The following is a 13,871-nucleotide window of genomic DNA, read 5'->3' as shown; positions in this document are numbered from 1 at the left end:
AGTACCTGAGTGTTAGGCAGCTGACAGCCAAGAATGTAAGCTTAAGAGAATTAAGAGTTAAGCTTAGTGTAGCAAAATGTGCTTGACCTTTGTGCTCATTAGATTGAACAGAAATGCAGGCTAGAGAACAGAAATGCAGGTTTAGAGCGTGTTTATCAGACAGAGCAGGAAAATCACAAAAGGCTACAGTGAGTGGGGGCTGCTTGCAGGTGGCCAGATCCATAAATTACAGGCAGTATAAAGTACATATGAAATGCTGATTACAAAATATCCCTCTAGTCAATTTTTCTCTCACACGTGTTGTCTCTGGTCCCAGTTTCACAGCCCCTTAGTTCTGTTTGTTAATTGTTAGTTAATTCCACCTGTGTCCTGTTTCCAGTGTCTGCTCTGATTGGTTGATTGTTTTGAGTTCTCACACCTGCCTTTTGTTAGTCCCCATGATCTGTGTATTTTACTGCCTGCCTGTGGTCAGTTCCCTCACTTGGTCATTGTATCACATGCTGTTGATCCTGTGCTTTGTTCCTGTGTGTATTGGATTCCTGTGTAGTTATTTTCCCCTTAGTTCTACTCCCTGGGTTGCTGCTCTTTACTAGTGTTCCCCTGTGTTTTGTTGTTATGGCCTTTTGACCCCTCGTGGTTCCCTTATTTTCTGCTCTGTGTTTTGTTATAAATAAACCCCTGTCATCTTGGAGCCGCATTGTGGATCGTCATCCTTTCCTCGCCTGCACCATCCCCTGATCTCATAACAACTAGCTAATTAGTAATAGGCACTGATCCATTAAACATGTTCAAACAGAAGCCTCAGTCTGAACAGAGCTAAGGAGCCCATGAGAATCTATTAATTATCAAAGCAGAAACATCCGTCCCAGAAGAAGACAATCTATTGCCCAGTCATGCTTAATCAATATAGAGCAGTAGCTTTTTTCCAGCTGAATGCTGAGGATTGACATTTAAAATGCACTTTTCAATCTACCTTCTAATTACAGCTCGCAAGAAGTCAGTCTTTACAGTAATCCTCATCCTTTTACCTCAGACGTGATTTATATAGAAGACAGACAAAACTTCTGTTTAAATTTTCAGACAATGGGATTTGCAAAAGTTAAAAAAGTTTGAAAGTTGAAGTTTTTTTTCTTGTAGCTTGTGTTTGCCTGTATGTCTTTTGACTGAGAGTCTGAGTGTTTTAAACAATGTTTAAATGCATATTTACCTTTGATCTGTAGGAAAACGTCCCTCTCTGAATAAGATTGGTGGGTCCATTGACCTGTCACTCTTCATGGAAACACAGCTGGGCACAGGTGAGCCTGCTCTCTCCATCAGGACACTGTGGACAGTGAGAGGAAAGATCCTCATTACATAAATATAACCCATATAATGTGGACAGGGTCACATTAAATCTTCAGCTGTTTAACCTTCTGCTCTGTCTTCATATACTTTGTTATGCCATGAAGCTCTTGATGCATTCATGCTTGTTTACAGTTAGCTTTAATGTGAAATAAACTAATCTAAAATGGGATAGCCTCCTTTGCTAGACTTGCCTGTTGTTTCTTTATATCAGTGGTTCCCAAACTGGGGGGGTATTGCAGGGGGTGCACCAATGGGATAGCCCACGCTCCACTCGAGCACTGCTAGCAAAAACGTGGGCAAGTTTGTGCACCCAGCCAGGCCTCCAGCAGAGGCTGACTCTTCATCAGCTGCAAGTTCAAGCTCCAAAGCAAAGAAGGGAAAATATGATGAGTCATATCTGGCCCATGGTCTCACAGCGAGAATGGTGGGTAACGAGGAGACCCAGTGTGTTGTGTGTCTGAAAATACTCGCTGCTGACAGTCTGAGGCCGACCAAATAAAGTCGTCATTTGGAGACAGCACAGCCTAAGCATAAAGATAAGCCAGTTGATTTCTTTAAAGGAAAACTCACAAACTGCCGTGCACAACAAAGCATCATTACTGATGCTGTATCTTTGCCTAAAAACACTTAACTGGCATCATATAAAGTTGCCTACCGAGCTGCTCAGTGTAAAAACCACACAGGAATTAATACTTCCCTCCACTATTGATATGGTTGCAACTATGATTGATGAAGCAACAATTGATGAAGCCAGCAAGTTAAAGGCAATTCCGTTATCAAACAATATGACCGCGAGGCGCATTCATGACGTCAGAAGACATAGAGGAGCAGCTGCCTGACAAGGTGCGGGACAGCCGCCACTTCACACTGCAGGTGGATGAAGCTACTGACAGTAACAGAGACTGTTTATTCATAACGTACATCAGATATATCGATGTGAGGATTTCAAGGAGGATTTGTTGCTCTGTAAGCAAATCACTTGCAGAGCCACTGCAGAAGAAATGCTTAAAATCACTGACACTTATTTGAGAGGCTGATCTGAAATGGGAGGACGGTGCGGGGATCTGTACAGACGGGGCTCAGGCTATGGCTGGGAAACGGGGCGGCTGCAAGCGCTCGTGAAGCGCGTCTCTCCCAGTGTGCAGTGGACACACTGTATGATGCATCAAGAAGGGCTGGCGTCTAAACAGCTGAGTCCCGAGCTGAACGATGTAATGACGGATGTCATCGCTGCAGTAAACTACATTAAAACGCCCTGTCAAAACCCGGCTTTTTTCTGCCCTGTGTGAGGAAATGGGCTCCAACCACACAGCTGCTTTGTTTCACAGTGGGGTTCGTTGGCTGTCACGTGGGAAAGTTTTTACCAGAATATTTGAGCTCCGAGATGAGATCAGCACTTTCATGGAGGAAGAGGGTCACGAGCTTGCCAATAAGTTTCAAAATGACAAATTCCTCCTGAAAGTTCCATACCTGAGTGACATGTTTCAGAAACTCAATGTACTAAATCTGCAGATGCAAGGCACAAACACACACCTTCCACATCTGGCAGATAAAATCACATCATTCACAAGAAAACTGGAGATATGGGAGTAGCAAGTTACTGAGGGAAATGTAGGCTCATTTGGGAACCTGAACACAATCATTGTGCTCAACAAGCTTCAGAACACAAATATCTTACGCATGAAAGCTCACCTCTCCGCCCTACAAAAATATTTCCAGAAGGAACAGTGGTCTGTACTACGAAGCGGGGTTACTGGCTTATCGGGGTAACTTGTCGGATTTAAGGTACCACGGTTTAAATGGACTATATATTGGTTCACTTACATGTTGCACAGATTACCTTAAATCCGACAAGTTACCCCGATAAGCCAGTAACCCCGCTTCGTAGTACAGACCACAGTTCATTGATGTTACCTCAGATTCATCAAGGCTGCAATTTGTCTCTTGAGCCTCAGATTCATCTTGAGGCTGCAATTTAAGTCTAAAACACTGGCTGCATTTTGGATTGGAGTGGAGAAGGATTAGCCAGTGCTAGGAGGGAAAGCTGTGGGCACACTCCTTCCTTTTGCTACATCCTAGCTATGTGAGGTAGGTTTTTCTGCTGTGGCCTCTATTAAGACAAAATACAGATCAAAGCTGGACCTTGAAAAGGAACTAAGAGTGGCTGTTTCCCAGCTGCAACCCCAAACTGAGAAGATTTGCAGCACAAAGCAAACCCACACCAGCCACTGAAAGGTGTGAGACTTCAGATGATCCCCTTTTAAGTTTTGTTCTGACTGGGAACTGGTTAATTTTCCCAGATATTTTTGTGGAGACAGGTCTTTATTCTTGTTTATAACTTCAGTTTGCTCTTTATTTCTCCCACAGAGGTGAAATTGCACCATTTGTAATTGCATTTCTTTCGCCCAATTAGAAAAGGGAGTTGTATTTCAAATAAAGTTTGAATTTGAACCTGTGTAGTTTGAATGGGGGGGGGGGGGGGGGGGTGTCAATAATGTTCCTATGTAGAAAAGGGGGCCCTGCAGAGAAAGTTTGGAACCACTGCTTTATATTATATAGCCTACATTTAGCCTTAAATGGGGATCCCCACAATAAATTTCACCAAGTTACAAAAAAAATAAATATTTCCAACCGGATTCTCGACTGTCACTGAATACCGATAGCAATGTTTTGATTGGTTGCAAAGACCGAAAATATAAACTTTATTTTACCGCATATTCAGAAAATCATCTCGCGCCCCAAAGATGTCGTGAAAAATTGAAGAATCAGCGCTATGTGGCAGCAGAGGACGGCGTCCAGGGAGTACAATTAAATGTAAATTCTTGAAGGGAATTAAATTTCATAAATTTTATAAATGATAAACATAAATCATCTACCCCACGGACCTGAATCAGTTAAGTCTCGAGGAAGTGAATTAAGTTAAGACAGATTACTCTCTCTTTCAAGAATGCTGGAACATTTATTTTTTATGACCGTGTGTAAAGCCGTACAAACACACAGGTTCTGTCTTACCTCTCAGTTCTCTTTGTTTCACACTCCACAGGGGGGGTCATTTCAGAAGCAGCTCCCCCCATTTTTCTGCCGATCTAGAGCAGATGACTGATGCTGGGGCCTCTATGAACACGAAGGGTAAATAGTGACATACATGCATAATATCTAGTAGCTACTTCATGCAACGGGTGCGGCCGTTATATATAGCTGTGTTTTTATATGTATACATACATACATATATATATACACACACACATATGTATGTCTGAGGTCTCCCAGGACTGGTTTGAGAAACAGTATATAGCATCTGCTCTAATATATCCTCCCAAATATAGCTTATTTTATTATAAGTTGTCTTTTGAATAAAATCTTACCTTGCAAAACAGAGTCTTATCCTCGTTTCTTGACAAAATGGAGAGTCCAGCATTAAAATTCTTTTACTTTCATTTACAAACTGGAAATGCTGCAAATGCAGAAGTGGTCTAAGCAGAAATGGACACGGACTCAGTGGCCCGGTGTAGGATTTTTGGGGATATTATCCATGCGACACACACACACACACACACACACATATACAGTGCCTGACAAAAGTCTTGTCACTTAACCAAGTTGTAGGAACAACAAATAATAACTTGACCTGTAGTTAATCAGTTGGTATCAGAAATGGCTTATAAGAAAGGCTAAGCCCTCTAGATTATGCTTATTATACCAAAATAAAGTTTTTCATCATTCATTGAGTTTTGTCATGTAATTAGGACAGAAAGGTCAACTTTTGCCTGGACAAAAGTCTTGTCATATACAAAAATAATGTAGAAATTATACATATACTTTATTTAGAATACACAAACATGCTACAATAATATCAGAACATAAAGTCATGGTGCCTTGGAAGAAAGAATTAATAACATGTATGACTTCCATGAGCTTGGAGGACCGCATCCATACGTCTTGGCAATGACTGAAATAACTTGTTGATGAAGTCATCTGGAATGGCAAAGAAAGCAGTCTTGCAGGACTCCCAGAGTTGGTCTAGATTCTTTGGTTTCATCTTCCAAGCCTCCTCCTTCATCCTACCCCAGACATGCTCAATAATGTTCATGTCTGGTGACTGGGCTGGCCAATCCTGGAGCACCTTGATCCTCGTCAGTTTCAGGAACTTCAATGTGGAGGCTGAAGTATGACAAGGAGCGCCATCCTGCTGCAGAATTTGCCCCCTCTTATGGTTTGGAATGTAATGGGCAGCAAGAATGTCTTGATACTTCAGGCTGTTGATGTTGCCATCCATTCTGCAGATCTCTCGAACACCCCCATACTGGATGTAACCCCAAACCATGATTTTTCCTCCACCAAACTTGACTGTTTTCTGGGTGAATCTTGGGTCCATGCGGGTTCCAACAGGTCTCCTACAGTATTTGCAGCATTTGGTATGCAGTTCAATGGATGATTCGTCAGAAAAATCAACCTTCTGCCACTTTGCCACTGTCCATCCTTGCTGCAAGCTGTGGGCCTTGGCAAATTCAACACGCTTTTTTTGTTGTGTTCTCATTAATGCTGGTTTCTGTGCACTAATTCGGCCATGGAGACCACTGCGTGCGAGAATTCGAGAAACTGTTCTTGTAGACACAGCGGTTTCTGGTGACCAGTTCTGATGTCGCTCTGCTGCAGTTGAAAAAGGGTTGGCCCTGGACTTTCAAAGCAACAAACGGTCCTCTTGAAGAGTTGTCTTACGTGGTCTGCCTGACCTGGGCTTGTCATGAACATCACCAGTTTCTTCATATCTTTTTTTAATCCTCTCCACTTGATGTTTGGATACATTAACGATGTCTGCCACCTCAGCAGCAGACTTGGTCTGTGGTTGAATCTTTGGCATGTTTTCAGAAGCCAGGCTGCACTTCAAGTGAAGGTCTGGTTTGCTGGAGATCTTTTTATACACACCTGGGATTATGTTAATTACAGTATTTGTCACAGGTGAACCTCTAATCTGTGATTGGTTGAATCATTAAAAGACATGACAAGACTTTTGTCCTTGCAAAAACAGGTGTTATGGACTTTAACAAGCTGTGAACATCAGGACACTTTTTGACTGTTTCATTTTGCACCCAGTTATTAATGTTAAAGTCCTTGACATTAAATTGATCCATTCAATGTAACAATTGATTGATTAGAAATAAAGTTATATGCCTTTTTAAGTTACTATGTCCTTATGTGACAAGACTTTTGTCAATGACTGTATATATATGTCCAGCAGACAAGATGTCATCTTGTAATTTTCACTAAAGTGGCAAGTGACAGACATGAAAGAGCAGGTGGTTGTAGAGCTCCAGCAGTCAGGTGTCAGGCAAACTGATGGAGCTTTTTTCACTTAGTCTTGCCATAATGCACGTTCTATGTCATACAGTTTTGTGATCATTTTTAGCGACAGTGTTTTTCTACTGGGTAGAGTACGTGGGATTTAAGGCTTTGACAAGACTTTTAAAACCTTTGTCCTCCACAATGGAAAAGCGCTGGAAATCAGTGGCAATCATTTTATCGAACTCCTCATCAATACTGTGCTGTTTGGCTGGGGTCATCTGCTTTGGTATAAACTAACTTAATTTGCTTTGAGTTGCAGTAAGAACGGTTATACTTGCATGACTAGTAGCTGCTGCAGCAGCAGTTGTTGTTGGTTTGGGACCAGACCCCCCAGGGTCAGTAGACGTTGAGCCAGCTTGCCCTCTCTCCCGCAACTGTACTGTGGGATGGACAGTTCTGATGTGTTTGTGCAGGTTTGTGGTGGAACCTGTTCTTACTGTTATTTTCATTTTACAATGAAGACGCTCTGCTCTGCTATTCCCAGTGTCTCTAAACTGTAGCCAGATGCTGCTTCGTTTACGGGTGTCAGTCATATTTACGTTTTTGCGACGCACTCGCCCTCTCCTCCTCACCGCTGTCTACTGTCTCACTCACTGACTGAGGGGACGGACGGTCGCATCTGTCGCCCTCTCTGTTTTCACATAATGGTATGATCCTATATCCTCACACGTGATTGGCCACAAGGCTGCCATGCTGCCAATCAAAACAAAGTTTTCCCTGAGCAGAGCTGAGCCACTGACAGTGAGAGCTGATTAGCGAAAGGAAAAGAAAATGGGGAGCCGGCTCTCACTCGATGACATGCCCCACCAGAGAGAATAGAACACTGGACTTATTGTATGTCAACACAAGAGAGGCATACAGTTCATCACCTCTCCCTCCCCTGGGAAGATCAGATCACAACCTGGTGCACCTTGTCCCTGTGTATGAGCCCTTAGTGCGCAGGGAGCCAGCAGTCACCCACTCAGTGCAGAGATGGTCGGAGGAGAGCGAGGAGGCTCTAAAGGACTGTTTTGATTCTACTGTGTGGCAAGTGCTTTGTGATGACCATGGGGAGGACATCGACAGCCTTGTGACCTGCATTACGGACTACATTCATTTCTGTGTGGATAACACCGTACCCACCAGGACTGTGCGGTGCTTCCCAAACAATAAACCCTGGATTACCCCAGAAATCAAGGCCGTCCTCAAGCAGAAGAGGAGGGCTTTCAAATCAGGAGACAGGAAGGAGCACACCAGCTGGGGTGGCCTGTTCCCCAGTCTCCCCATAGACTGGGACTGCCTAATTTGTGGGAAATTAGGTGCCCTCTGGTCACCCCCCCCCCCACCTATCATACTCTGTTCCAATCAGGGACCAGAGGCCAATTAGTATCCTGGGGGGCCCCAGTGACAGGAGACTGTCGACTGTCCACAGGCTGCCCCCTGGGGCTTGGGTCCGGAGAGACCACTGGTGCCTGGACTTTTTTCTTTTTGGTGGTCTGCTCCTCCAGCTGCATCTGAATCAGTTTCTTTGTCAACTCCCTCTCACGCTCTTTAGCAGAGTCCTCCTCTTCTCTGTAAGTCAATAGTGTGAATCAGCTGCTCCTCAGGCATAGTAATAAGCCCCCCCACTTGCCTTAGCCTGCTCCTCACTGGCTTAGGGAGCGCGTCCTGCAGTGCCCTTCAGTACAGACCTCCTTGATGGGCTCCACCTTCATTTCAACCACACTCAGCCGTGGAGGAAACATTAGTCGCAGCTGATGCCAGCAGTTAGCACGGTAACCGTCAGAGTGACATGCATCATTCACAGGAGTCCCTGTCACCGCTGCCAGGCCACTGCTTCGCAGCAGTCTCTCCATTCCGTCTGCCCCCAAAACGCGAGCCAGAACCACCTTTATGTCCCCTATCGCCAGGAGCCGACCCATAGTTTCCTCCTCAAATGCTTTTATCCATTTTCCGGCCCCTTCTGCCAGAACTGGGAGTCTGAGAATCAGGCCCTCCAGATCCTGTCCTGCCCACGGCCCATACTGTGTCTGTGCTCCGTTCACCCTCAGCGGAAGCATCGGAGTGTTCCTGGTGGGGGGCTTCACAGCCCTCCTGCTTCTCACTATTCTATGATCTGCATTATCCTCCTCTACTCCTTCCTCACTCTCCGTTTCTGTCTCTTTCTCCGGAAACTGACTCCATCCTTTAGATGGAGGGTTAGGGGTGTCCAGCAGATGCACCAGCCCTTCTGCATTACTACCACTTGCTCCGTACTCCACCTTTATCTCACTCCCTTGTTTCTCAGGCCCACATGCCTGGCCTTCTGTTCTTCTCTCACTCCCTCGCAGTCCTTCCTGCACTGCCTGCCGCAGCAATGCACTCACTTCCCTGTATCCATCTAAACAACTTGCCGTTCCGTTCTGCTCCCTACTTCCTTCATCCTTCTGTGTCACCTCACCTCTGAATTCTACCTTCCCCTCTATTACTGGAAACTGACCCTTGTATGAAGGAGGGGGGGCTTCCACTAACGGACACTGACTTTGATATGACAGTGGCCATATTTCTTCCTGCCTCATCTCTTCTTTCTCACCCCCCTTCTTCTCATTTAGTGCCTTTCTCATGGCTTTCTGCTCCCTTCTCCAGGCCTCTCCCTTTGCTTTAAATAACCTCAGTACCTCCAGTTCCTCACTCCTTTTCTTTTTACGCCTTTCTGTGTTCTTATTAGCCTTATGATACTTTATCAGAGTCTCCATCTCCTCACACGCCGCCACATCCCATGTGCCCCCTTTAGGCCACTTAGTTACCAGGGCCTTTGTTCTATTCCCCCACTTTTTAGACATCTTTTCTATCCTCGCTTTAAGCAGGGGGTGCTCTCTCCCCTACTGCTGTACTGGTGTTTCTGCTTCCTTTACCGGGGCCTGCATTTTAATGCTTTCCTGCACTTTCCTGCACGTTACTTGAACTCTGCACTTTACTGTTACACCTCCAATGACGCAGTGGTCAAATTCCTGAAGTTTGCCGATGACACTATAGTCATTGGACTTATCCAGGATGGTGACGAGTCTGCACATCGGCGGGAGGTTGACCGGCTGGTGTTCGGGTCCCGTCAGAACAACCTGGAGCTTAACACACTCAATACTGTGGAGATGACAGTGAACTTTAGGAGGCACCGTCAGGCACTTCTTCCTCTCACCGTATCCAATGGTCGAGACCTTCAAGTTCCTGGGAACAACTATTTCCCAAGACTTGAAGTGGGAGCCCAACATCAACTGCATCCTCAAAAAGGCCCAGCAAAGGATGTACTTCCTGCGGCAACTAAGGAGGTACGGTCTGCCACGGGAGCCGCTGAGCCAGTTCTACACTGCAGTCATTGAGTCTGTCCTTTGCTCATCAGTCACATCTGTACGAATCACAATGAACATTAAATGTTAAATGTTGTTGAACAGCACACATAACTAATAGTACAATATATGTTTAGAAGCAAAAGCCGATCAAGACAGTTGTTGTGTTCTGTACATTTGCCAATATGTGGCGACAGAGGGAAAGGGTTTGCTGGCTGTGTGTGCTTCCCCAGAAGAAGAATACAGAGAGACTTAAAAATACCATGCTGCCGTGCTGTGTGTCATTTCGTCACTCCTTACCCTGCTTTTACCACTCCAGTCAGTTACCACGCAACATAACAACAGTGTGTGTCTGTGAGTCTGTACACCTGTGTGCACACCTGTGTGTGTCAGTGCGCTGGTGTTCATAAGGTTTCTCCATGTAAATGTCTAGTAGTGTGTGTGGAGAACCACAGCCCTGCCCCCCAGGACATGAAGCAGATATGGAGGTCCCCCAGGGCACAGGAGTCCCAGGAAGACCACCACAGGGACAATTGCAGCCCCTGCCCAGAAAAGGGCAGAGGAGAGCTGGGGGGTCATCCGGCAGCCACATCGCAGGAGCCCCAGGGGGCCGTGGCGGCGAGCCACACCAGGGCAGACCGGTCCCTGGGCCCAGAGAACCAAGGTCCCCCCCCACCCCCCAGCAGGGGCCCGACAGGGCTAGAAGGGTCAGGCCCCCCAAGCAACAGCTGAGAATGAGCCAGTACGCACCCGAGCATCCAGCCCCGGACCACCAACATACCAGCGGCTGGGGGCCTCATCCACCAGCAGGGAGTGTGGCGGAGGGAATAGAGCCTGAGATGTTATTTCAGGTGGAGTCTAAGACCCAACCTGACACATACGTATAGACAAACAGGCGCACACATACACAAGCATACGTTCCTACCCTCATGCACACATAAACAAATATTCACCCATTCGCCCAACATGAAGACACAGAAATGAACGGCGTACGCACACTCACACTCCCCATATATACTCTGTACTCCAAGATCCAGGCACCACCACCCCCAGAGGGGCAATCCGCCACCAGACCCCGGAGATTGACACCTTTTGTCCTCTGGCGCGGAGACAAGAAGACCACCCCGGACCCCACAGCAGCCGAGAAGCCCACCAGCCCAGACCCCGACCGGACGGCCAGCTCCTCCCAGCCCCCGGCCCCAGATGGTGAACAGAGAACAGGGTGTGAAAAGACCCCATGCTTCCCTTCACCCGCTCAGATGTGGTGTTGGTGCGTGTTGTTCTACAGTGTTTTAAAACAGGGGAAGGGCATGGTGCTAACCACCCTCTGCCAATCAGCAGCTGGTGTCAGCTCGGTCCCTCCCCAGAAACCTCAATGTCTATGTGCAACTTAAAATTGAGAAGTGGGCACTGGCACCAGAGGTAAGGCTGAGTGATCAGACTGCCCTCTGGATGCCATTTTGTGTGCCCACCCCCAAGGCCCTAAATGTATGTGTCATGATAGCAGAGGTGGGTAGTAACGAATTACATTTACTTCGTTACATTTACTTGAGTACATTTTTGGGGTAACTAGTACTTTTAGAGTATATTTAAAGATAGGTACTTTTACTTTTACTCAAGTACATTTTTAGTGAAAAAACTTTACTTTTACTTCGCTACATTTGATGGCGTTCCTCCGTTACTGATAAAATTGTAATAAATATTAGATATATGAAATAATAATTCGTTTACGTGACTTGATCTGAAGTCTCGCGAGACGTTGGAGAGGCTGCTTCGCGAGAGTCTGCTACGCATCTCCCGATTAAGTTCAGCGCGCGTTTAGAAAGATGATGGCTGAAGCAGAGGATGACGTGTGTGAGCTATCGGGGGCAGATCACCCGTGGCCTCAAATCAACTCTATTTTTTCACTTCAAGATGTGAGAAAGAACAGTTTCATAATGCGATGCAGGCTGTGTGCACCAAAAAAAGCGCCATCGCTGCGTACAAAAATTCCAGCTCCAACCTGAAAAAACGTACCGGTAAGTGTCAATATGATGCCTATTTGAACCCTATTAATGGTAATTTAGTAACTATGGGCACTTTGACCTTATAGTACCATATTTCACACACTGTCCGAATGTTTTTCCTCATATGCGCGCTTGTGCAAGCAATGACAAATATCTTGTGAACCTTACAAACAACACACGTTCGTAAAAAACGTTCATTCTAAACGTCTGCATGTTTTCATATCCATTTTCCAAAAATCTAAATAAATTGAAGCGCATACTGTGACGTTATACACAAATTCGTACACTTCACTAAAGGTTTTATTTGTGACACTTCACCTAACGTTAAGTGCAGAACGTCATTGCATTTTAATTTATTCCTATCTAATGAATTTATTCTTACTTAAAATGTAAGAATAAAGTAAATAAATGTTTTTAAAGGAGACTGCTTTTAAAAGGAAGAGTTGCTTAGCCCAGAATATTATTCATTCACACCATTAATCACAAAACATATACATAATAATTCATATATATATTAAAATTTACTTATACTTATAGTCATATATTATTTTTACTTACTGCTATTTGTCCAAAGTGCCCATAGATACATAATTACCAATTTATTGATGATTCAAGTTTTAATGTATAATAAAACCAAATGTAACCTAATCTGCATATATATATATATATATATATATATATATATATATATATATATATATATATATATATATATATATATGCATATGAACCTAATTCAAAAATGAATCCAAAGATCATTAGTGCCTTTTCCAGCCCTGCAACGAAGGTAACACAGGCAGTGATTGACAAGCTGCTGATCAGTTTTGTCTGTGAAGGAAGCCAGCCAATTTCTATTATAGAACTACCGTCATTTAGGAAAATTATAGAAACCTTGCAACCTCAGTGTACAGTCATGACAAGAAAAACACTGCGTCTCAAAGTGCAGGATACATTTGAAAACATGAAGAGTGCACTTATCCAAAAATTAAACCATGCTGATTACATTGATACAACTGCAGACTGCTGGTCAGCCAGGCAGCGCAGTTACTTGGGGGTCACCTGCCACTGGATAGACAGTACATCTTTAGAGAGATGTTCAGCAGCTTTGGCTTGCAGACGGATGACAGGATCACACACATTCGATGTAATTGCTGCTGCTTTAGAGGAAATACACGAAGAGTACAAAATCAGAGGAAAGATTACTAGGACAACTACAGATAGTGGCTCAAACTTCCTGAAGGCCTTTCGAATATATGGGGAGGAGAAAGAAGATGATGCTCAGGATGCACAGGAGGAGGGAGACTACATACTTGAGGATGAATCTGACGAAAGTGAATCGGAGGTGGAGTGCCAAGACCTTTTTGGTATTTTAGATGAGGACTGTGGCCTGGACTACCAACTTCCCAGACATCAAAAATGTGCCTGCCATTTACTTAATCTTGTTGCTACTGTTGATGCTTCAGCAGTAATACGTATAAGAGACTATCACGGTCAGCTTTTGCTAAATGCAGTGCACTGTGGAACAAAACCAGCAGGTCAACCTTGGCTTTTGAAACTGTGGACAGAAAAACATCTGGGTGTGTTTGAAATTTTATTGCAAATGACAGTTTATGTGATGTTAATGTGCCCATCACAGAACTGAGATAGGCTACTTTACTTCAGCCTATGTTTTATATAAACAAAACAAAGAGACTTTCAAGGTGAGGTGTGTGGAAGCTTTCCAAATAGTTTGAAATTCAAGGTTTTCGCTTCATATCAATCAGATCAGAAGTAACTAGTAACTAGCTACTTGAGTAGTTTTTCCATCGGATACTTTTTTACTCTTACTCAAGTAACTATTGGGATTGTTACTTTTACTCTTACTTGAGTAAATATT

At 44.5% G+C, this 13,871-nt stretch overlaps 2 protein-coding genes across 2 annotated transcripts in view; both read right to left on the bottom strand.

Moving 5' to 3' along the window:
• LOC140588991 (NLR family CARD domain-containing protein 3-like) overlaps window positions 1-13,871 on the bottom strand; it is a 165,043-nt gene that overhangs the window by 132,010 nt on the left and 19,162 nt on the right. The gene's annotated exons all lie outside the window — the stretch shown is intronic.
• LOC140588753 (protein NLRC3-like) overlaps window positions 1-13,871 on the bottom strand; it is a 139,809-nt gene that overhangs the window by 107,799 nt on the left and 18,139 nt on the right. The window lies entirely within an intron of this gene.

This window comes from Paramormyrops kingsleyae, chromosome 4 (genome assembly GCF_048594095.1).
Source record: "Paramormyrops kingsleyae isolate MSU_618 chromosome 4, PKINGS_0.4, whole genome shotgun sequence".
In the NCBI taxonomy this organism is placed as follows: domain Eukaryota; kingdom Metazoa; phylum Chordata; class Actinopteri; order Osteoglossiformes; family Mormyridae; genus Paramormyrops; species Paramormyrops kingsleyae.
The sequence above is the reverse complement of the archived record's forward strand: the minus strand, read 5'-3'. Positions and strand labels throughout refer to the sequence as shown.